This window comes from Fundulus heteroclitus, chromosome 1 (genome assembly GCF_011125445.2).
Source record: "Fundulus heteroclitus isolate FHET01 chromosome 1, MU-UCD_Fhet_4.1, whole genome shotgun sequence".
In the NCBI taxonomy this organism is placed as follows: domain Eukaryota; kingdom Metazoa; phylum Chordata; class Actinopteri; order Cyprinodontiformes; family Fundulidae; genus Fundulus; species Fundulus heteroclitus.
The window spans coordinates 10968059-10993010 of NC_046361.1; the positions used below are offsets into that span (position 1 = coordinate 10968059).

The 24952-nt window shown below is 40.0% G+C and overlaps 1 long non-coding RNA gene across 1 annotated transcript; it reads right to left on the reverse strand.

Annotated features, from left to right (window-relative positions):
- Positions 1 to 20350: 20350 nt before the first annotated feature.
- On the reverse strand, positions 20351 to 21116 carry LOC118562934. Its single transcript, XR_004930898.1, has 3 exons — positions 21011 to 21116; positions 20557 to 20932; positions 20351 to 20483 (listed from the first exon to the last, which is right to left on the reverse strand). It is a non-coding gene; the product is annotated as an uncharacterized LOC118562934 (long non-coding RNA).
- Positions 21117 to 24952: the final 3836 nt, after the last annotated feature.

Genomic DNA, 24952 nt, shown 5'->3' on the forward strand with positions numbered 1-24952 from the left:
TCCTGCTCGTACGTTTTCAAAAGAGTCCGTTAAAGTGGTTTGGGCATCTCCTCAGCAAGCCATTGGGACAAATCCTATTGGAGTTTAATTCAATTTCAATTCAATTTATTTATACAGCGCCAAATCATGAAACATGTCATCTCAAGGCACTTTACAAAATCAAGTTCAATCATATTATACAGATTGGGTCAGATTATACAGATTGGTAAAAAATGTCCTATATAAGGAAACCAGTTGATTGCATCAAAGTCCCGACAAGCAGCATTCACTCCTGGGGAACCGTAGAGCCACAGGGAGAGTCGTCTGCATTGTACATGGCTTTGCTGCAATCCCTCATACTGAGCAAGCATGAAGCGACAGTGGGAAGAAAAACTCCCCATTAACGGGAAGGATTTAGGTTTCTTCAGGTCAGGCAATTCCTCGGGATTCCCGACAAGTAGCTGATGAGCAGAGGAGAGGGCATTCTCGGTTTTGACCAAATCTCTGATAAGCGAAAGACCATGGATGGATGTAAATGTGGAGACCTATAGTCGCAGTAGAAAACAATGAAAGGAGGGTCAGTTACAAATTTGGTGTATCATTATGAACTCTTTAAAACCAATTCATTCCTTTACAATAGAACAAAAAGAATGCAACAATGTATCATATGATTGAAATATATTTATATATTAGATGCATAGTTTTCACACTGTTTAAAATTGAACAATATGATACATGTCAAGTTCAATCAAGTGAAGGTCTTCCAGGTTAAATGAGCAGATTTTTATATCACAGACTATTACTTTAATCTGATCATTTCTGATAATTTATTTCCTGTAAAAGTACAGGGAGAAACAAAGCACAAACATTAAAGGAAAAATGAGCAAGTAGTGCTGTGCAAAATATATTGCATTATTCGCTTTTAGAATATTTGTGAAAATTTATTAAAAAAACAATAAGAACGTGAAGAATTTTTTAAGTATTATTTTGAAAGTGCAAGACAGAAGTTTTTCCAACTCTTTGCCTACTGTATGATGGTGGGGTGAAGGTTAGGGAGTTTGTCCTGCAATTGGCGGGTTGCTGGTTTGATCCCCCACTCTGACTGTCTCCGTTGTTGTGTCCTTGGGCAAGACACTTCACCCGCATTGCCTGCTGGCGGTGGTCAGAGGGCCCGGTGGCGTCGGTGCATGACAGCCTCGCCTTTGTCAGCCTGCTCCAGGGCAGCTGTAGCTATTAACATAGCTCACCACCGTCAGGGTGTGAATGACTGGAAGAATGGGAGAATAACTAAAACTGTAGTGTGAAGCTCTTTGGAGGTCATCAAGACTAGTTACAGCGCTATACAAGTACAAGCCATTTACTATGAAAAAATGCATTACATAGTAAAACCATTGTGACATTTTATCCTTCACAATAAAGCAGTATCAATATGTCTATATGTAATAATGCTTTTGCAATTTCAGTCAAAGCATTCCAGCATATCTGTATGAGTTGCAGCAGTCATAATATTACGCTTCTGCTTTAGCACTGAACCCTTCATGATTTCTGGTAATTGATCTCTTCCCTGTGAGTCGGTGGTTTTAGTCTCTTACTGTCCATTAATAGTGATTTTAAACTGTGACCAGGGAAGAAGCCATAGATTTTACTATGGCTTATTCCCTGGTCACAGAACTGTAAATGTAAGTTAACACATTTCTGACAATAACATTCTGTCTATAGGACACTTCATTTCTAAGGGGCCTACCCTTACCCTCTGCAGTATGCTAACCACAGAAAAATTACCTTTGAGATATGTGAGACCAACAAAGTCATGGCTCTCTTTTGCAATTTCTGAAAAATAGACAATTATGCACATATAAGGGTTAATATTAAAATCGTACTTGAGCTACCAGAATTCAAGTTTGATCTGCCAAAATTGACATAGACATAGGTATCAAAATGTTTTCAGAAAGAACTGAGCAAAAGTTTGGTTGCCTCTGATTTAAACCTGTTTGCTATTGTGATGACCTGGATAGCTGAGAATTTGCACAAGCATGTTAATAATTTATGTTATAAATCGTAATCATTTTATCAAATGCTTTGCACTTTCTGCTATTACCAAAAAAATGTGTTAGCAGTTTTGTTTCAAAGACATCTTCTAGCCTTTCATCAGTGAATCCTGAATAACATTATGTATTACTCCTTAATTATGTAGGCATTACTAGATCAGTAGCCAAGTGAAGATTATGTTTTTGTATTTACTCAGAAACTGTCTGAAGAGCTTTTATAGTGCATCACTTCCCTCTTTACTGAATCTTCAAAACTTTACTATTATTTGAAACACTGCCTACTGAATCTGTAGAAGAATCACAATGCCAGTATTGTTATATTTAAAAGAAATTCTCGTAATCCATCCCTCCTTATTGCTTACCATTTTGTGCTTTTTATGGCTAATGCCAGGATTACACTGCAAGATAACCCAAGATATTCACTGCAAGATATTCTCTTATTTCTCTTCTGACTATCAAAAGGATGCCCCAATTATTGGGATGGCTCTTAAAATAATCTTTTTTTTTTTCATGTTAAAGGGACACTGAAACAAGAAGGTTGAAGAGAAAAAAGGAGAAAAGGTGAAAGAGAAAGAGGAGAGAAAAGGGAGAGAATGATAAAACATCCTCAGTGTGCTTCTTCACCTGCAAAGAGAGATGTTAAAAGAACAGCACAACCAGCTAACAAAGTATTACAGATACAATCAAGTAACGCCTTGATAGCATCACTGAAGAATATACAGTAATATTTAATACGGAATGTATAAACTGACAGCTGAAGATATTAACTGGGGTTTTCTGTAGGTGTTTGTGAGAGTGTGCTTGTGTACGCAAGGTTTATCCATGAGAAAAATGCTCAATATAGTGGTTGTAAAGGGCCAAAGACCCAAGCCCCAGAGCACCTATGCATATGCCAATGGGAACCAAACCCCAGATGCTTGAAAAGACCTTCAACATAGTAAAGGTGCCCAAGAGGGGCCAACACAGAAAATCTGCCTCCCCTACCCAAGGGAAGAGGAGGCACTGCCACACCCACACAGTCAGCTTCATCCTGACCCTCCATCAAAGCCCGGGCCACCCACCCAATAACCTAACGACCCAGGCCCACCCACACCCCGAGATGGCGACATGAACCCCCCCCCCCCACACACCCAACCAACCCCCCCCTGCATACCCTACCCCCACCCCATATTCCAGGGGAGGGCAGAAGTGCCAGCCCCAGTCATCCGGAAACGTCTACCACCAGCCAAGACCCGGGACCAGGTTGCCCGCTCTTCCTCCGGGCCCCAAACTCTGTGTGTCAATCGGAGAACAGAGGTGTGAAAAAGATCCCGAGCCTGCCTTCACCTGCTCAAATGTCATGTTGTTGCATGTTGTTCTCAAGTGTGTTTAAAACTGGGAGTGCCAAAGGGGGTGAGGGGGTGCCCCTGACGAGAAAGCATTTGCCACAAGATGTTAATGTCCATACCCCTCTCCCAGCTCAACAGGGCCCAAGGCCCTACAGCACACCAGAGGCCTCGGTAGGGCCAGGTACCCGGGCATACACCAGCCCAAACCCCAAGTGACATACTCCACAGAACTCCAGCACCCGAGGCCCTGCCAGGACACCCCCCCCCCCCCCCCAAAGACAACACACCCCAGGAACCCATAGCCCCGGACCCACCCAAATTCACCCAGCGGCAGCACAGCTACCAGGACAGTAACCCACGTCTGCCGGTGCAGAACCCCCAAAGAGCATCACAAGCAGCCACCAGAGGTCACCCTTAGCCCCCCCCCCCCCCAAGTGGGGACCACAGACCCCGGGGCCGGACCTACCAGACACTCCGCTCGAGGCACCCCCCCAGAGCTCCATGACCCAGGCACCCCCTGAATCAGCCTCCATGCCCTACAGGACACATCCCACAGTCCCCCACCCCCACTAAGTGATGGAGCTGATCAAAGGAGCCCAGAGAGGTCAACCTGATGCGGATGCAGATGCTGTCTCAAGACTAATATGATCCAACAAAAGATATCTATACTGATTGATACTGAGAATTTTTTTGCTTTTCCAATTCATGAGGATAGTTTTCTTTGCAACACATAAGGCAGTGAAAGCCATGCAAACTGATTTTTCCCCAAAGGGCTTTCATCTCAGTTGCCCAGCAAGCAAACTGAGGGGGAAGGTGAAATTTTGCAACTCTGGCAATTTGACAAGTCCTTACATATATAGACCCAGAACGTCTGAACAGGTATACATAACCATAGTGTATGAATATATTTGTCAGGATTATTGCCTGTGCACTGTCAACAGATATTAGATTGTGCAAAACCCATCCTAAATAATCTTTGACCTGTACAGTGTAGTCTGTGAAGGATTTTGTATTGTAATAGTTGTAAATTTGGGTTTCTAGTCATTTTGAAAGTTCTTAGACAAATGTGAGCCCAGATGTTTTGTTGAAAACTGACTGATAAATTCTCTTCCCATTTTATGATAGGAAGAGATATTGAATCATCTAGTTTAGACAGTGTTGTGTATAAGTTAGACAGTAGTTTTTGGGGAGTTTAGATCCAGGAACTCTAATATGTGTATTTCAATTTGTAAACCACCTTTAATATGCTTACACTTATTTTTAATTATAGGTTTAATTTGTTGATATTCTAAGAATTTATTTTTTATTAATACCATGTGATAAACTCAGTTCCTTCAAATATATGTTCCAGGAATTCAATTCCTTTATTCCTCCAGTATGGAAAGTTTATCATAATATTTTTTGTAGGATACCAGGATTATTCCAGATGGGTGTACAGCTGCATTGGAGCAAGTGATGACTCCATCTTAAGTTAATCTTATGAGATATTTCTGCCAAGGGTGATATGTTAAGAGTGATCTACTCTGTTTGGAAGTAAGTCGAAACCGCTTAGACCTCAAATCTGGGATGTTCAACATGTTGGATTGTCTTGGCCCAATATCCTAGCGCGTGTGTTTCCCCAGGACAAACAAGCATGCCGTCTGTTGAATGGAATGTGTAGTCAATCAGAAAGCGTGGTGATAAAGACCAGGAGAAAAACACAACTCACCTCCATATCATAGTATAGCAAACGTACATAGTGCCCTTGTTTGCCCTGTCTCCACTCTTTTAACTAATTTGTTTATTTTAGTAATGATTTTTCTCTGTTAAAATTAGTCAGCAAACTATCACCATTGTTCTTCCTCATCGGCCATGTTTATTTATTCAGAACTCACATATGATCTTGAGAGGTTTTCCGAAGATTTCCTTTCTGACATCTGAATGTTCCTGAGTGAAGCAGACACGACAAACTGCATGAGCAAACCTGCAATCCTTCCCGTTTTGAAAATCAGCCGACAATTTTAAAATATTGCCACGTGAACCAGGCATTAAATGAAGAAGCCAATCTTTCTATTCAGTAAGTAAAAAGTGGGGTCCAACCTCAGTTAAAAGTATCTTTGTCCAAACTTATTACATAATATGAAATAAAATTATCTCAACCTTCTTCAAAACAGAACCAGCTAAATGACAAGATTCATGTTTAAAGTGATTATCAGAGCTACTTTCCTAAATGAAAGAAAAAAAATTCTGGAATACCTCAGGACAATAGCCCCTGAGATTAAACTGCTAAATAAACATGTCATGCTGGTGAAGTTTGACGAGGTTGACAAAAACAAACTACCATGGAAGAATAATATCATGTTCAACAAATAGCACTGTCAGATTGAGGAATTGGTCGATTATGAGAAGTTCCACAGAGTCTAGAAAACGATGGACAGAAGGGAAGTCTGGAGGCAAAAAAGGAAGATACACTCTGAAAATGAGCAATGGAAGCCAAGGTCCATCAGATAAGACAGCACCTCGGATTCACATTGTGTAAACATGCCTCTGAAGTAGTCTCCGACATAATAACAAGGTCTAAGATACTGCTTGGCAAATAATCCGATTGCCACTCTAATGAAGGGATGAGGTTAGTTTACAGAAATAACTATGTTGTGGTATGGTCTCAAGTCCCCCAATAAAATTGAGGGACCAGACCAAGAGTGGTAGAACGTGATAAGGGCTAAGATCCTATTCGATCTACAGATCAAGATTTATAACCAGGTGATGGCTAGGCAACAAGACATTGTGGAGGTGCACAAATTAGAATAGAGGGCAACAGACAAAAGTAATCAATGCTATAAATTGGCAAGATCATGAAGACGGCAAACAATTTCAATAATTCCCAAGGATCCAAAGAGAAAATAAATGAATGTGTAGCAGCAGTCACTTCTTCAGGATTATTGCACGGGTTATAGCACAGTGTATTAAATAGATTATTGCGGGTGATAGCACAGTGTATTAAATAGATTATTGCACATTAGATATTCCACAATACCTATTACAGTTATGAACATATTACATATTACAGTTATGGTTACAGTTATAGTGCAGCATTGTATAATCTGGTAGCAGCAGGAATGAATGACCTGCGGTAGTGCTCCTTTTTACAGACAGGATGTCTAAGTCTGTTACTAAAGGAGCTACTCAGCTCCTCTACAGTCTGGTGCAGGGGGTGAAAGGTGTTGTCCATGATGAATGTGAGCTTGGACAACACCCTCCTCTTAGCCACTTCCTCCACCAAATCCAGAGTGCAGCCCAGGACAGAAGTGGCCTTCCTCACCAGCTTATTCAGCCTCTTTCTGTCCCACTCTGCGCTGCCAGGGACATCTACTCCGATGTTGGGCCGGTAGGCAAACTGCAGCAGGTCCAGTGTGGGGGTCACCACGGTGCGTAGGTGAGCAAGGATGAGGCGCTCCATGGTCTTCATCAGGTGGGAGGTCAGGGTGACTGGTCTGAAGTGGGCCGGTTCCCTGGCGTGCGGTGTTTTGGGAACCGGTACGACACAGGAGGTCTTCCACAGGGTGGGGACCACCCCCAGGCTGAGGCTCAGGTTGTAGATGTAGCTGAGGACCTCACATAGCTCATCTGCACAGGTCCTCAGCAGCCTGGGGGGGGGGGAGGGGGGGGGATGCCGTCCAGTCCTGAGGCTTTCCTCTGTTTCAGCCTCGTCAGCTGACCTCTCACCTGCATTGGTGTGACTGTGAGGGGGGAGGAAGGCAGGACCGAAGGTGTGGATGGGTCGGGGTTGGTAAGGGTGGTGGCGGGGGGGATGGTAGGTCTCTGGAGGGCTGTGGGGGTTGGAGACGTGTGGAGAGTTGAGGACAGAGAGGGAGCCAATATGGGGGGAGTCAAAACGGGTGAAGAACCTGTTCAACTCATCTGCAAACTCGTCTGCAGCCCTGTTGGTCCTCTGCCCGAAGCCGGAGATGTTCTTCAGACCTCTCCACACATCTCTTATGTTGTTCTGCACCAGCTGCTCCTCCATCTTCTTCCCATAATCCTTCTTTGCAGCCCTGATCCTCCATTGAAGCTCCCGCTGAGCTCTACGCTGCTCCTCTCTGTCCCCTGAGTAGAAAGCCCTCTTCTTCTGATTCAGGAGGACTTTGAGCTCAGGGGTCAATCAGGGGGGTTGTTTGGAAAGCATTGTAGCCGTCGTGTAGGCACAATGCTATCCACACAGAAGTTCATGTAGCCAGTGATGCATTCAGTCAGGCTGTTGATATCATCACCGTGAGAGCTTTGGAACATGCTCCAGTCTGTGGTTCTGAAACAGTCCCTCAGTCTCTCACTGGCCTCATCTGACCAAACTTTCACTGACGTCTTCTGTGCTATTGTCCTCCTCACCAGGGGAATGTAATGGGGGAGCAGGTAGAAGAGATTGTGATTGAAGGAAGAGGGTTGAAGGTTTGGATGATTCGGAAAGTAGGTCATCTGAGAAGATCATTCAGAAGGCTTGGGAAAATGAGACTTAGCATTGATAGGGTTCCTGTGGCCACTTATGATCCCCGGATTGGAATCCTCAGTGAAAAAAAAAGAAGAATGAGGAAGTAGGGATGACGATGAGGGAAGGAAAAAGAATGAGGATGATGTGATGAAGGGAAGGGAAGGAAAGGAAAGGGGATGAGGATGATGGGTTGAGGGTGGGTAGGGTCGAAAGAACATTAACAACTTAGAGGTATGAGTAAGCTGGGTACAAGTAGACTGTTGGGCAATTAGAGGTGTGGTTGAGATGTGACCCTGCTCCCAAAACTAACTGGTACTGTGGCAACAGCTGCCATTGCGGCTGTCCATTTCTCCCCTTGCTTGGTTTTCACCAATTTATTTTTGTTCATATCAGTTTGTTCAGACTATCTACAATTCGGGGGACTGTTTGAAGTCTTTGGACCCTGCAGCCTATTTACCTGCTTGGTGATGTGGGTGGATGGTAATGTGTTCCGTCCCAAAACCTTGAGCAGCCAAGATTCCCCTTATTCAACTCTTTTGGATGGCCCAAGGAGTATCAGACTGAATCTCCAGTCCTTTCAAGGTCCTTCAGCATGCTTTTATAATTTTTTAGAATCCTTTTTAATTGTTAGTAAAGAGTCATAATCTTCAATTCGAGTTTGATTATTGGAATTAGCTTCTTCCATTTATTGTCATGCTTTTTACCTTTGCGTGAATCTGTGTGCTTCCATTTGCCTTTCACTTTGCTGCAGGTACACCTGAATTTCCCCACTGTTAACAAATTGTAATAATATTCTACTGAAATCCTGGACTGCAGAAATTGATTTATTAACTGTTGGAAGATGTTGAGATTGAAAAATATATGCCTTTAAGGTCTAACAGACATAAGGACAAAGAGGTTTGAAAATGTCTTACCTTACCTTGATCGGATGGGTTATTATTGTGCGTGATGCATTTGTGCCATCCATACTGTGTTCCCAACACTGTGTTATTAAAAAGCACGTTGCTTGACCATACCCTATTCAATCTTGATCTTGGTAAAACTATGTTCGAGTACAGTTTTACATCACAGTCTACATTTTGAAGATCTCTGTTCTTGACTCAGTGGCAAAGAGCTCAATATTCACATATGTCCTCTCCCATACCTGTCAGGATATTTTTTTTTTTACCTGGACTGAATGGCTGGCACTTTGCTCCCTGCCAAAATGCTTGTCAGTGAGGAGAGACTGCCCTTGTCACTACTTCTTAGTCCCAAGCAGATACACATCTAAAAGGCGACTCAGTGAGCTGACTAGAGGACTGATCAATTTTATTTGACCTTAATTTATACAGAGTAAATAATTAACTTCCTTCCATGTTTTAAACATTAACAGCAGCATTGGGAGTCAGAGCCAAGAACAAGGAATATTTTTTTTTCTGATTTAGAAGAGGAACTTCCAAAGTGGACAGGGGTTACCCACAGGTTAATGAGCAAGTTGCAGAGGGAAAGGACAGCAAAAAGGCATGTTTAAAGGCACTTCCTCTCTTACTTATATTTTATACATGGCACATCAACTGTGCAAAAGTTTATCTAAAGATTCCATTTTTTTATTTGTTTTTTGTGAGAAAGTTTTGGACTTTTCAGTTTTGAAAAGCTTGTAAAATTATATTTTTAAAAATACCTTACAATAATTTTGAAAATATTAGGACATAATTTAGCTAGTCTATCACAGTGCATCTAGCTTAAGTTCCAAATAAGGTTAAGAGCACACAAGTTTTTTTTCAAAATCGAGTCTGTTCAGTATTTGTGTTTAATATTTAATAGCTATGTTGATGATTGGTCTGTACAATTGAGAGCCTGCAATACTGGATGTATGAAAGGTTAAAAATTATTAAACCATCATATATAATGAATGAATGAATTTATTTCAGACAGACAGACAATTCACCAACTACAAAAAAAATTATTAAACAAAATTACAAAAAAATCAACACATGCATATTCATCGGTAGCACCAACGCCACCTTACATATCCGTATAAGAACTTGAACATAAATAGAAACTTTTAATAAAAAACAAAAAAAACTATCCAATTTTTTAAACCTACAAGTATATACACACACGTGTATATATATATATATATATATATATATATATATATATATATATATATATATATATATATATATATATATATATATTTATGCGCACACACACACACACATCAGATTCGAGAACAAACTCAAGCTCCTCAACATACTGTGAATGAGACGTAGATGGTTTTTCAGACACTGGCAGTCTGAAAGCTAAATCAATAGGAAGGCGGGGTTGTCAACTGATCAATTCATATGTTGAGTACCCAAAATGCTTAAAATGGGATGGTAAAGTGTGGCCCTAAACTTACGGATTCCAGTAATATGACATAGCTCTTTGATGGTGTGTGATTCAAAATCAGGTCCTTGAGGTTTTAATATTGACAACGGGTGCAGTTTTCTCAGGCTGTGCTTTTCTTCGTATGCATCTCTCACAGTTACTCATTTTATTACTCAGCAAAACCAAGAAATGATCTGAGCTCTTTGAGATTCTGAGGAACTGGGCAAGCTGTCAGATAGCAAACTGATGTCTGGGGAAACATTTTTTAACTGATAGCTTCAATTCAAACTCTTGTCAAAATCTTCGTAAAATCAAAGCGGATATGTTAATGTGATTTTACTCTTGTCTAATTTATTCATTTCAATCTGGTAGTACCCAGAGATTTTAAATCCAGTGTAAAGAACCATGTAGAGCCGGACAGCGCTGAAAATGTATCTTCTAGCTTTGGCAAAGCATATGCATCCCTAAAGGTCTGTGCATTCAACTTCCTATAATCAATACAGAGCCACACTGCACCATTTTTCTTCTGTACAATAACAATGGGGTAAGCAAATGATCAGTTCGATTCACGTATAACACCCAATTGCAACTGTTCTTGAATGTACTTACAGCTTTCATATCTTGGGGGTGAATGGGTCTTGTTCGTTACTTAAAAGCAGTGGGATCTGATGGCTTGATCTCATGCTTGACCTTATCTGTACGACCAAAATCCAGATCATACTTCCGACATACTGTCAAGCATAGTTGTTATGTATTGGTTCCATTCAGTTGAGAGCATTGAGTCTCCAAAGTTGTTCTTCAACTTGGTTGGGGTTGACTCTGTATGGTAGGGTTGATGCACACTCTGCTCTTTGTGTAAAGTAGTCTGGGTGGTACTGACTTCAGACGATGGCTGTTCTGGCAAGAATCATGTCGTGGTCAGATCACTGAGCTATATAATACACTGGAGTGCTAATCACTGTCTGTTTGAACAAGTCGCTTTGAAGCCACCAGCCGCCATATTGGTACTCCCTATTTCCCCCCAGTAACTAGGGAATATGTGCGCTACAGCATCGAATAACGAGGATTTTCTCATGTTCAGGGGGGGCTTAAGACTTTTAAAATGTCAAATGCCATATAGTTTTATATTATGTTCTAAAAAATATCAAGAACTGAGAAAGTCATGTGCTGAAATATTTTGCATTTTATTCATTTAAATATATATGTTTAACATTTATAAATATATAAATACCAATATACAAAAACATATATTTACATATGTGTATACATATATAAACATATATACATATACACATACTATATATATATATATATATATATATATATATATATATATATATATATATATATATATATATAATATGAATAACATTTTCATAACATATGAATATGAATAACATATTTCAGCACCTAATTTCCTAGAAGTTGATATTGTTAGTACATCCACTGACTGTAGAATTACCTGTGAAACGTTTTCACTCAGCCAGAAAACTGCTTGTTGTTGCAACCAAATCCTGTGGGATTCTGTGAGAGTAGGGAGTAGCAAGATGGCGGCCAGTGACTTCAGTTTTTCGGCAAAATCAGCACTCCAGTGTATTATATAGCTCAGTGGGTCAGATACATTGGTTATTACCACTGGCAGGAAGGGAGCTTGTGCTGGAGGTAGATCAATAAGCCTGGACTTTACTATCAACCCACCTGGCAGAGAGAAAGCGGTTGGATACTGAATAGTCACTTATTTCTCACCTTGCAGAATTGGACATATGACATGAGCATCCAAGACAACAGTCTTCTGAGCAGAAATAATGTGTCTGTTGAACTGCATTTTAAGAATGCTATGATAGTTATCAGTTGTTAACTTGTGCCTTATTTACACAATTTTGTGTATGGCTCTGTATCCAAAAGGCAGAGGACAGAACTTAGACTGTGACTGACATCACTGGTCATACACAGTACCCAAGGTGATGGTGCCAATCAAAACAGGGGGCTTCGATAATCGCATGTCTGGAAAAACCAAGACCAAGGTGTTGATGTCCAGCTCTTCTCCTGTGTACTTAGGCAGGAAGATCAAACAAAGTACCACATATCCAATGAAAAGCTCCCTCTACCCATTTGCACCTTCTATCTCCAAAAGAGAAAGATTATTTAATTTAATAAATGGGTTTATTTTGTGATCTAATCGATGGGTGCTATAGAAAGAATGTGAAACTGTGGTTAAAAGGCAATGAAAATTGCTCCCTTTAATCTTCACCTCACCAGTACTTCTTGTGCCCACGAATAATGTTGGTAATGGGAAATGTGAAGACGAGTGCTTGGTGTGGGGACATCCACAGGTTGCAGCTCTAACTTGTCCCTCAGAAAGAATTGCTTCTAGTCTGTAGGTTTTCTGTTTTCCCAGGACTGCTGTTTGTGTTTAAGCTGGCGACGTTTTTCTTCAACCAGGCTGGGGTTTGGCGGACTGGAACAGTTGGGAGCAATGTGGCTATCCTATCCACACTTAAAACAGAACCACCGCTTTGGCCTACTGCTTATTCGGCCATGTTTTGGTTTCTGTTTTTACAGCTGACTTTCTGGTTTTGTGGAATTGGAGTCTTTGGACAGAAGGGCTGACATCTGACTCTGCAACTTCAGCAATTGCTCCCTCAGGTCTTCAATAGCACTTGAGTCTGGAAAATGGCCACATGAGCATGCACTGGTAGTGTGAGTTTGTAAGTTGACACAGTGCTTGACTGATTGAATATGCTTCTTCATCATCATTCTTTTGTCTTCTTCTGTCAGCAAAAAACTCTGAAAAGGGAGGTGGTTGGTCTTTTTTCTTTTCTAGTTGTAGTTTGTTTATCATGCTGTTATCCATGCAACCTCTACAAAATTGTTTTAGCAGATATTTATTCATTTCAAATGCTGGAATTACACCATGCTTCCCCACTGCACTAAGAGCCAGCTGGAGTCTCTGCAGATATGAAGAAGGTCGTTCCCCAGGGTCCTGATGCATGTTTAAAAAATGTGCAAAAAGCTCCACTCTGTCCTCAACACACTAAATGCGGGTTACACAACGCTAGCCGCTAATCGCTAACAAACAGCTGCCACTCACGTCTGTCACACATCTTCAAATAAGGTGCTGCACGCACATGCACGGCACATGACGAACAAGCAGCAATGCATTTTTGAGGGGACAGGTGGTTTAGTTCAGGATAAATGACTTTTATACTTTAACTTTTACATGGCAGTGGAACCTTATGAGAACAATAAGTTATCCCTCTGAGCCGAGACCACAGCATTTAGAAAAAAAACTGCATGCAATTTGGGAGGCCACTCCAGCGTTGCCAGTTATTGCAGGAGAAACAAGCAATTGGCTCTACTACCTCTACCTTGTAAACAGTATAGATGAACAAGCACAAAGTCGCTGATAATAAGCAGAAATGGCAACTCTACTGGAAGTTCGTAACACAGTGCTGAGTGTTTCTGGAGGTCACTTTTCCCCTCTATCATCATTCTTTAACAAACATGAAATAAATCATGACGTTTACAGTTACTTAAAGCCTAAATCTTAAATGAAACTTAGTGAGTGGGTCACAGCGAGAAAAGAGCTTCTTGTTGTGGGGAGGAAAAAAATGCAGATACCAGTATCTCTGGTTTTGAGCAATGGGATCTGACCACATCATAACAAAAAGAAAGGTAAGCTGAAAAAAGCACAGCTTTTTACAAGTTTTTTTGTTGAGCTGTGACTCTTACCGCTGTGGTCTGTGTTGAGGTGCACTAAGAGCCTGGAAGTTACTTAAATCGCAGCTGACTATCTTGTTGTGAATGTTATTGTACTTACAGTTATCAAAACCCAATAAAATGGACAATAACCAGTCCACAAATAACTTATAAAATTGTTGTAGAAATATTGATAAGTGATTCCCCAGTTACTTATTGAATAAAAGGAAATTATGATTCCATCAAGTTCCAGCACTTTATTGAGAACCAGGGCAGAGACAAAGTAATCACATACCTGGCTAGGCTGCAGCCATCCCCCTGTCTGCTCCCAGCCCTAGTCTCTTTCGACTCCTCACCTACCTCCTCCTCACACTCTGCTATATCGACCGACCAGAGCACACATAACACAAACATCTCATACCCAAACATTTACAGTCTCACACAGCCCATTTTATTTACTTATTCAAACCCACACACCAATATATTCAGTACAATTAAAAGTATTTTGCCTGAGTCAAAACACCTTCTTATGACCTTGATTCAACTGTGAAAGTGTGCTTATACACTTATACACACTAAAAGTAGAAGTGTTACCTGGGCTAAATCAGTTGTTTATTCCTGCTGCGTATTTACCAGATGAAAGGGTAGAAACAACAAGGAAAAGTGAGACATCAAGACAAATTGTTGACGAATTGGTGAAAATCATCACAAAAAAAAGAAAAATTGAGGGTGGCGGGTCTTCAAAGTGGGTGCTTGGGTACGCTTGACCTCTGCAGCCTGGGTCCTTAGTTATAATTTAGCATTTTGACTTATTTGAAATGGCCAGTGGTTCCTGCAGAATTGGATTTATCTGTTATATCAGCTCCAAGCGTGAAAATATTGTAGCCATAAATGTGCTTGTCTATAGTTCTCCAAGTACTTTTGCTTAAAAATAAGAGATTTTCACACTGAGGATATTGTATATAGTTTATTGAACTGTGGTTTCCACTGATAAGTTAAAATACTGCAGCAGTGGACCGTTTCCTTAGCAGAAGGGAAAAAAGTATTTTTTCTTCTATTTCATTTAGCTGTTTGAGATTCATGGTAGGATTATGGTCTTTGCTAATGGCAGTATGATGGCACCATTCCAACTTTACTGCAAAAACAATTGATTTTAGGATAGTACTCACAGTACTGATTAAACGTATGGCAGAATGTTTGTAAAATTGTAAAGCTACTTATTTTTTAAAGAAAAACTACTTATGTGAATGACCTTGGAACCCAGCAATGTAATCACTGAGGTCAGGAAAGCATTTTAGGAAATCAGTGTTAGCTTATTATCACTTTCAGAACCACCTCTAATTAACACTGGCATTGATATTAATTATTATAAAAAACTGAACTGAAAGGAAAGAGGCAGCGCCGATTTGAGATTCTAGATCAGTACTAATTGGTGAGTGTCAAAATAACATTCACAAGGATGACAGAACCCAAAGTTTCCCAGCGGAACATTGCCAAAGCATTACACTTGCTCATCTAGCTTGCTTTCTTTTAGTAGTATATCCTAGAATTGTGTGTTCCCCAGGTGAGTGATACTTACAACACCAGGTATGATGTATAATAAAACGTGGTTCAAATGAAAGCTCCACCTTAACCATTACTCTGTGGTCAGGTTCTCATACTCTTTTAGTCATTGATTTTCTTTCAGCAGTGGACAAGGGTCACCATCTGTGTGTAATTAATCTATATAATGTGTTTTACTTAAAGAGTCGAGTTACTAAAACAAACTTTTCAATAATATTCTAATTTATTAAATGGGTCTGTATTTCAACCGAAAAGTGCAAATAATTAACATATATCTTCATATAATGTTGATTATGTGTTATCCACTTTACCTGCCTGTGGTCAAAATGTTATGCTTGCTTCGTGTATGATGAGAGGAAACCTTCCCTTAGAAAGTATAGATGAGATACATTTTAAAGTATATAATTCATCAAACTGATATTGTGTTCTATAACTTATCTAGTTCTATAATCCTGTAATTTAAGAAAAGTTTAAAGAAAATGAATATCTACCAAAGTCCAAACTCTTTATATTGGTCTGTTGCCATTTGCCCGCCTTGTGGTAGGCTGGCTTGATGGCAGCAATAGATAAGGCCTCAATTTATACTCCCCAGGCAACAAGATTTGGCCAACAGTGCTAGCTTGAACTCAAGTTCTACATTTACTTGGAAAAGAAAGTGGAGACAGCCAAGCTACACAAATACATCTGTAATGTGGATGAAAGAGGCCAAATGTCCAGATCCCTGATGGAGTTGACGCCAAATAGCAAAAAGGCCAAAGTCTGCTGACAACAATGCTGCTCATCTGTGCTTGAATTTATTCTGTCTCACTCAGTCTTTCTGTGCAACACTTTATTAACTTACTCACCAGAGATGTGGCATCAGGGCGTCAGTGGTAAAAAAAAAAAGTCTGTTTTGTAAACCAGAAGAAGCTGTCTGACATTTGTATTCATCAGATCTCTCCCTACATATTTAAATAAGCTTTTGCTTTTTACACAGCTGCATATTATTTCTGATATTTATAAAAGGTAATTTAATTTTTATACTACAGTATCTCCACATTTCTTGCCATCCTTAGTGCAGATGTGTAAAAGAGCCTTGAAATAAATTCTTTCATTGCATTAGCACAACTACTTTTAGAAAATTTGAGACAGAATTTACTTTTAATTTGAATACATTTGTCCAACAACAACAATTACAGTTTTGGTACTATATCACCCATTAGCACCCCTGCTGTAAATAATTTATAGATCCATCATTTTGCAACAGGACAGAACTTAGTCCCTTTAACATTTCACAAGGTTGCAGCATATAGAAGGTGGAATCACTGACCATTTATCTTTGAAAAATCTAGATTTCAGGGTCATTTCTGCTCAGTTCTTCTCTTCAATCCACCCACAGATTTTCTGGAGGAGGGTTGAGGAACCAGTGGTGATTTGTTAATAGAGGGAGCCACAGCAAAGCCCTATCAAGATTTCAGGGAAAAATTGTTGGCAGGAGATATCACGTGTTCACTCATAAAATGTGTGAATTGATTTTCCATTCCATTTTGGGTTTATTTTAGGTTATTTTTCGTGCCAGCCTAAATATATAGGGTTCAGTGGTGACGGGATGGATAAATGCATGTTTATGCATCTTCTTAGTCTTTTGGCTTCCATGTGACTTCATGCTAACTTCATGAACAGGACTGAAATAGAAACTAATGGATACATTACTTTGAAATGGAAAAATCCCCAAAGTTACTGGGTTATTGCACAGAAGTTTTTTTTTCTTTGCCAGACTCAGCTGTTCATTGAAGTGATGGTCAGGGGTCCCCTGAGGTGCAATCATTGGTGTAGAGGGAGACGAGCAGTGGGGAGAGGACACACCCCTGGGGGATGCCAGTGCTAATATTCTGGGTGCTGGATGTGAAGCCCCACAGCCTGACTTCTGTTAGTCAGGAAGTTTTGTGGATGATTTTGACTTAATCAACCACTGACCTGGTTACTCTGTAAACAAACTGTAGGGGGTCCAACAAGGTTCCTGTGATGTCCTTCAAATGGCTCAACAACAGTTCTTCATAGCCAAAGTGGGGCAGAAAAGGTGAGTTTACGTTGTAGAAATCTGTCATTGTCCATGTTTTATTGGATGTTGTAATATTTGATCACAAAATCACAAATATAAAATGTTGTGTGTGCTTCTATTTAAGAATTAAAACAGCTTATGGGCATTTTCTTTATTTATTTGAAATGTCTCATAAGTATACTTAAGTGACACCAGCGCAAGAATGAATAACAATGCGGTTTTGAATGCTTATTATCAAGATGATCTATGAATATAGTGTGATATAGAGTGAAACCGAACATCTAAGAGGAGTCATGATGCAGTTTGGCTGCAATTCATCACTTTACCATCTGTGTTGCCAAATTCCCCTGTCTCCAAAATGAGCATATGCCTGGGTCAGAGTCACCGTAAGGACTGCACATTTTTCTGTCCATTTTTTTTTTTTTTTTTTTTTTTTTTTTAATAGGTCCAAACTTTTGCATGGAAAGGGATATATGCACGTTTCAGGCCCCATTTTGTGCATACACAAGCTTTATAAATGAGACTCCTGCAGTCGCCCTTTGGAGTCTCCAAATGGCCATGATAGAAAACACCCCTCTATATATAACACTAAAAGGCTGTAATTACTGAATCCTTCGAAATACAGTCAAACAGCAAATTAAAAGTCCAAACAATGGGAAACAAACAAACAAAGATAAGAAAGCACCTCTCTATCCCCCATGCACACACACAGGTAAACACAAACAAACACTCCCCACCATGCATTAAAGACTCATTTATTTCCCCATTTTGAAATGGCATTTCCCAGCTAAACAACATATAAACAAACCATAGCTGTACATAAATGTTTCAATTTACTGGTCAAGTATAAAATCCTCTCCTCTTCCTCCCAGTTCAGTTTGATATCCTTTTAAAAGTTGCTCTCCCTTTTCTACCTGACTCATCAGGGGTTTATCTAATCTTAAAAGTATGTTTTGCCATGATTTGTTTGGTAAAAACCAGTCCACAAATAATAATTTCCACAAATAATGGAAATATTATATGGACAATTAAGCACCAAAAACAACAACAACAAAAAAAACAGCTCACACTATGATTGGATCCGGCAAGACCATAGATTTATGCAACTGGTGGAAATAGGTGTCAGTCAAAATAAAAGAAACTGCCATTTTGGCTCAACTGTGATGAGACTTATTGTTTTATTTTCAAATTGTGACATTCCGGACAGTTAGGGGGTTAAGGTCTTTGTTTTTGTGCTTATTTAGTAGCTGTAATGTGTTATTTTTTCAACCTAATTTTTGGGCTAAAGACTTCTCCCTTGCTTTGTGGCTATTCAAGCCATGTTGGTGCAAGACACATCTGTGGATAATTACACTTTTTTTACCAGCTTCAGTCATCCTTTTCACAATATCTTTTACATTCGTTCTGGGGTTAGGTGTGAGTGTGTGTGAATGGTTGTTTGCCCATGTTGTCTCCGTGTTGCCCTACGATGGACTGGCGACCTGTCCAGGGTGTACCCCGCCTCCCGCCCATTGACAGCTGGAGATAGGCACCAGTACCACTTGCGACCCCACAGGGTGTAAGCTTGTTGGAAAATGGATGGATGGATGTATTCAACGTGGGGATGATCAACATTACACACCATCCTCATAGAGACATTGGTGATTAGTTGTATCCGCAAACGTATTTTGCCATTTAGCTATTGCATCCACACAAATCCGTTGTTTTGGGAGACCAAAAACGATAATATTTGACACCTAATCTCAAAGTTGAAAAATTTTTAGTTTTGTATTGTCATGCTAAACATGTCCTTTCCGAAGTAATGACGCAGTTTTACTTTTCTCTTAACCTGAATCTGTCTCACTCTCACAAATCACAAAGTGAGTGGCAGGAATAGTATCACAGTGCCACCAACAGTCCTGGTAGACCTATTAAAGCATTTTCAGTGGACTATGTCCTCTCACATTTCTTTATAAATCAATTATGAAAATTTACCATTTTTGTCTTGGTGTGGAATAAGCCTTTTATCTGCGGCATATTTCCTTCCTTAGCAGCGTGATGATTGAATATTGTCATGCTGTTTTGTATGAAATTATTTGAACAGCTGAACATAGCACCTTCAGGCTTCTGAAAAGTGTAACCAAGGCCCACAATTGTTTATGTTATTTGTTTTGATTGTCACCTAAGGAAGCAGTCTGTTCGAGATACTGCTTTAAAATTAATCAATTGGTGTGCTTTCATTTAACTCAAATGTTGTGAATTAACAAATCAAAATAGGAGCCTGCTTTTTTGACAGGCTTGTACACACAAATAAAGAGTTTGAGTATAATCAGAAGATTGCAAAACCATGAAATCCTCATCTTGGTTATCCCAATTTTTAAAAATGCTTACCAATTGTGATCCCTGTAAATTTCTAAAATTTAATTACGTACTAAAAAAAGCATGTTAATAATAAATCTTCTTCAAACTCTAGGGTCACTTGTGGAGTACCACAGGGTTCAGTCCTTGGGCCAATTCTCTTTACTATATATTTATAATAAATACTATAATATATACATTTATATATCCATAAATCCGGATGAATCCAAAAAAATTACTTCGACTACAGGCATGTCTTGATGACATCAAAACCTGGATGACTTTAAATTTCCTGCTTTTAAATTATGACAAGACAGAAGTTGTATTCTTTGACCTCAAAGTCCTCAAAAAAAAAACTTCTTAATCAATCACTTAATCTGAATGGCATTAATAAAGTAAAAAAATCTTGGTGTTATTTTTTATTAAGAAATGGGGTTCCAGGGTTTCTGTTTTTTACCTGCGGAATATTGCCAAAATTAGAAATATTCTGTCTGGGTGATGCTGAAAAACTAGTCCATGCATTTGTTACTTCAAAGCTGGTGTCATGTTTTTTAGGTGTTTGACCCACATGCAGAACACAATCAGGAGGCAGAAAGCAGTTTAAGGTATTCAGTACAGCGAGAAACAGACGTGGAGGAATCACGACGGGCAAGCGTCTGACTGAGACTGTTCTGCGGACGAAAGAGACCGAGAGTTAGGTTGTGCCATAGGAAATACTCCGTAAGGAGTCTGTGGTGAACTTACCGCTGAGTTAGGGAAACCTAGCCGGGGGAACTGGAGCAGAAAGACGGACTCAGTAAGTTTATCCTCTATGATGGTAACAGGTGACTGAGCGGCTGGTGAGCGGGTTTGATGGAGCTGTGGTGGGGTCCGAGCAGCACCGTTGGTGGGAGTTGTGGTCAGTGAGCAGCTGGACGAGCCAGGGTGATCTGAAGAGGTACTTAGCCCGGCTTGGTATTACCAAGGGAGCCTCGGGAGTAGATCCAAGTTGGTAGCAGTGTTGGTATGAGCACGAGAGAGAGTCTGGAGTGGGATCCAGTAAGGCAGAGTCAGAAGGCTGACCGTGGAAGTCAGAGCACGAGGACGAGTGCCTGGAACGGGGTCCAGAGCGTGAGGCGACCTGAGAGACACAGGAGGAAGACGATTAACGTAGGAACAAAGGAGAGCTGCCATGAGACAGTGGCCAACTGAGGCGTACCATACAAGGTTAACACTCTGGCGTCCTCCAGCTGTCAGCTCACTGCCTAAATAATCCCAGCCATGATGCTGAACAAGGCACAGGTGCGCGTCATGCCCACCTGCCAACTGCAATCACCTGCGGAGAGAGAGAGAAAAAGGCAGGACTGGCAGAAATCTGCATGGCGCTGCCTGCTGAGTCCTGACAGCTGGACTATTGTAATTCTTTACTATCAGGAAGTCCACAAAATGCAGACTGAAGCCTTCAGCTGATCCAAAATGCTGGTGCAAGAGTTCTGATGAAAATCGACAATAGGAATCATATTTCTCCAATTTTAGCTTCCCTTCTTTAGCTTCCTGTTAAATCAAGAATAGCATTTAAAATTCTCCTTCTCACGTATAAAGCCCTTAATAATCAAGCTCCATCATATATCAGAGCTCTGATTACCTCGTATGTTCTTAAAAGAGCACTTCGCTCTCAGACTGCAGGTCTGCTTGTGGTTCCTAGAGTCTCTAAAAGTAGAATGGGAGGCATATTTTTTCAGTTATCAGGCTCCTCTCCTGTGGAACCAACTCCCAGTTTTGGTCCGTGAGGCAGACACCCTGTCTACTTTTAAGACTAATCTTAGAACTTTCCTTTTTGACAAAACCTATTGTCAAATAGGTTACCTTTGGCTATCTCTATAGTTTTATGCTGCTATAGGCTTAGGCTACTGGAGGACATCAGTGTCTATTTTTCTCACTCTGCTGAGTTCTACTGTTCTCCAAATTGCATTGCTTGATAGTTATTTCAACTTTTAACTTTTTGTTCTCTGTCACTTTTTTCCTTCTTAGTAGGTACACCTGGTCTGGCGTTTTGTTAGCTGTGACATCATCTAGAGAAGACAGATCACCCGCTATTACCATACCACGTAGAAAAGATTCCTGGATCAATGTGTGCTTCTGTGCTTGTTTGTCTCTCTCTCTTGTTGTGTCTCTGCTCTGTCTTCTGTAACCCCTAGTCGGTCGAGGCAGATGACCCTTCACACTGAGCCTGGTTCTATTGGAGTTTTATTCTTCCCCGTAAAGGGGAGTTTTCCTCTCCACTGTCTCTTCATGCTTGCTCAGTATGAGGGATTGCTGCAAAACCATTGACAATGCAAACAACTGTCCCTGTGGCTCTACGCTCTTTCAGGAGGAGTGAATGCTGCTTGTCAAGACTTGATGCAATCTACTGGGTTTCCTTAGATAGAATGTTTTTTTTACCAATCTGTATAATCTGATCTAATCTGTATAATCTGATTAAATTTCACTTTGGAAAGTGACTGGAGATGACATGTATCATGAACTGGTGCTATATAAATAAAATTTAATTTAATTGAATTGCAGGAATGACATCACATTGTTGGGTCATCTCTCTAAGATTAACATCTCATTTACATAGATTTTAGTTTGAGAACAAGATGCTCAGTCTCAGAAAAGAAGTCTTAAAAAATATTTCAGTCCTTCAGATGGTTTCTGTCTTGGTAGTGTATTGAATACTTTGTCCCAGGCTGCTCAAAATCTGTGCGTAATCTTTGGTTCTTTGAAGAGTTTTAAACCTTGGGTCAAAAATATATATTTTTTCTTCCCAACATCAGACAGTTCGTGCCAGGGCTTTTTCATTTATCGCTAAGATTGACCAGCAAGGCGACATCTCAGGATGTTTGATTTCTGTGAGATATGGCAGTTTTTAAAGGGCATTGTTGTAAACACTTTTATTGACAAAGCCCAGGGGAACCAATATCATCACTATGACAGATACTGACAAATTGGGAGAGCAAAATTATAAACTAATGATTCAGAAACATGGTTAAATTAATGTTTTTACATCTCTATATTTTAAGTCTAGAATGGGACACTGTTTTCCTATTCATCTGTTTGAGTGTCAGATTAATAAATGTTTTGTGATAATAAAATGTATGATTTAAAAAATCTCTTCAAAATCCAAATATGAAGAGTGTAATTGTTCCACTGTTCTGTTGGCATTCAGATTATTTGTACACAAGAAACTTATTAATACCAAAAATGTACAAATGCAGTCACTGTAAACATGCAAGGATGAACCTTAAACATCATTATAGTTAGATTCCCAAAATCCTAATTTAATGCTGATACTATTATGATTTCTCCCATTTGTGTCTGAGCTGGGGTCACATTGCATGCTGTAACAGCAAACAGATGTCAATCAGTAGGAACCAAGATTAGGGGCAGGTACATACCTGGGCCTCTAAATGGTCCACTTTTTTTCCCTTTAAGCTACTAAAAGTGAAAAGAAGCTCACAAATTGTTTATATTTGTGCAACAGAAAGCCCAATTCAAAATGTGTAAAAAAAAACAGTGTAATGTAAGGGGATATAGGGAGCAGCAAACATGTGGAAGACGATGCTTTGCTCAGATGAGCGTGAAATGTACTATTTCTCAAGTAACCAAAATGATATGTGTGAAACCTAACACTGTACATCACACTGAACACACCATTTTTTTATGCGCATGTTGGGAAAAAGAGTTGTTGGAAGGTGGCTTGAGCTTAAACACAACTAGAGCTACAACAAAATAGTTTTGTTTAAGTCATATTCATGTGTTAGAATGAAAATTCCAGACTTAAAATTGATCAAGAATCTACAACAAGAGTGATTGATTTTCATACACTCTCAATTTAATTTGGGTGATAACAAAGAGTTTTGCAAACATGATAAAAAAAATTGGGAAAGCCTAAATCTGGCAGAGACATACCCTAATAGACTTGCAGCTTTGCCGTATTTTTCGGACAATGAGGCATACGAATCATAGGGCACACAGTGAATTAACGTGTCTTTGTGCATCTTTGTCCACATATAAGGCGCACCGGATTATAGGGCACACCAAATACTCTGCCCCTTCCGTACACAGCTCACTTCTGAGAGGGAGAGCTATCCATCTTTGTCGAGAGGACAGAGTAGTTGGACTACACTGTCCCGTTTCTAACATAAGGTCAAAATAAACATAACTTTTATATTGAATTAACTTACTAGGTTTATTGTTGCTAGCGTGTACTCTAGACACAGGCTGTCAAAAAGCTCTCACATATTCAGGCATACTGTGCGCATACTGTGAATTTGATAGACTCCGTGCTGACTCTCCTTGGACATTTTACCTTTTATAGTTGATTGTACTGTTGCCTACATTTCTTGTGGCAAATTCCTACAATTCCCACACTTTCTGCCAGTGGGACGAAACGGCAGAACGGATGGTAAAATGTGTGATTAGCTAGCTGAGCACCTAGAGCCGTTTCTTTTCCAGCAGGCTCCCACCGCACACCTGTCAGTGAGAACAGAGAGGGACTGTGATGCTGCGCATCCTTGCGACTGCTGACGTGTATTAAGCTTGGTGTCACATATAAAACGGTTCGTTGTAAATACTTTTTGCCTCCAAGAAGTTTATAGTGTGACTAGTACCTCCATGCATAGAGTCCACGCAGAGCCAGCCTTGAGTATGCCTCAAGAACGTCCGGACCTCCGAGGAGTGAACTACACCCGAGTATGCGGGGGCCCTTACATGAATGCACTTTGACATTACTGTCAGGCAGTCTTGTAGACAGCTCAGGGATCTGATCAGGTTGTGACACAGTGTACCGAAATGTTCCGACTATCCATTGAGTGGAGCGGCGTTACTTACACATTTTAACAAATTTTTGAGCCATTGTACCACATAAAATCGGTCAGTAAGCACAACTTTAGTCATATATAAGGCTCACCGGATTATAAGGCACACTATCAATTTTTGAGAAGATTTAAGAATTTTAAGTGTGCCTTATAGTCCAAAACATACGGTAATTGCAAAGAGTGAGTTAATAAAGTATTGATTTGGAAGCAAATATGCTTCAAACCTTTCACAGGTATATATATATATATATATATATATATATTAGGGCTGGGCAACGATTAAAATATTTAATCGCGATTAA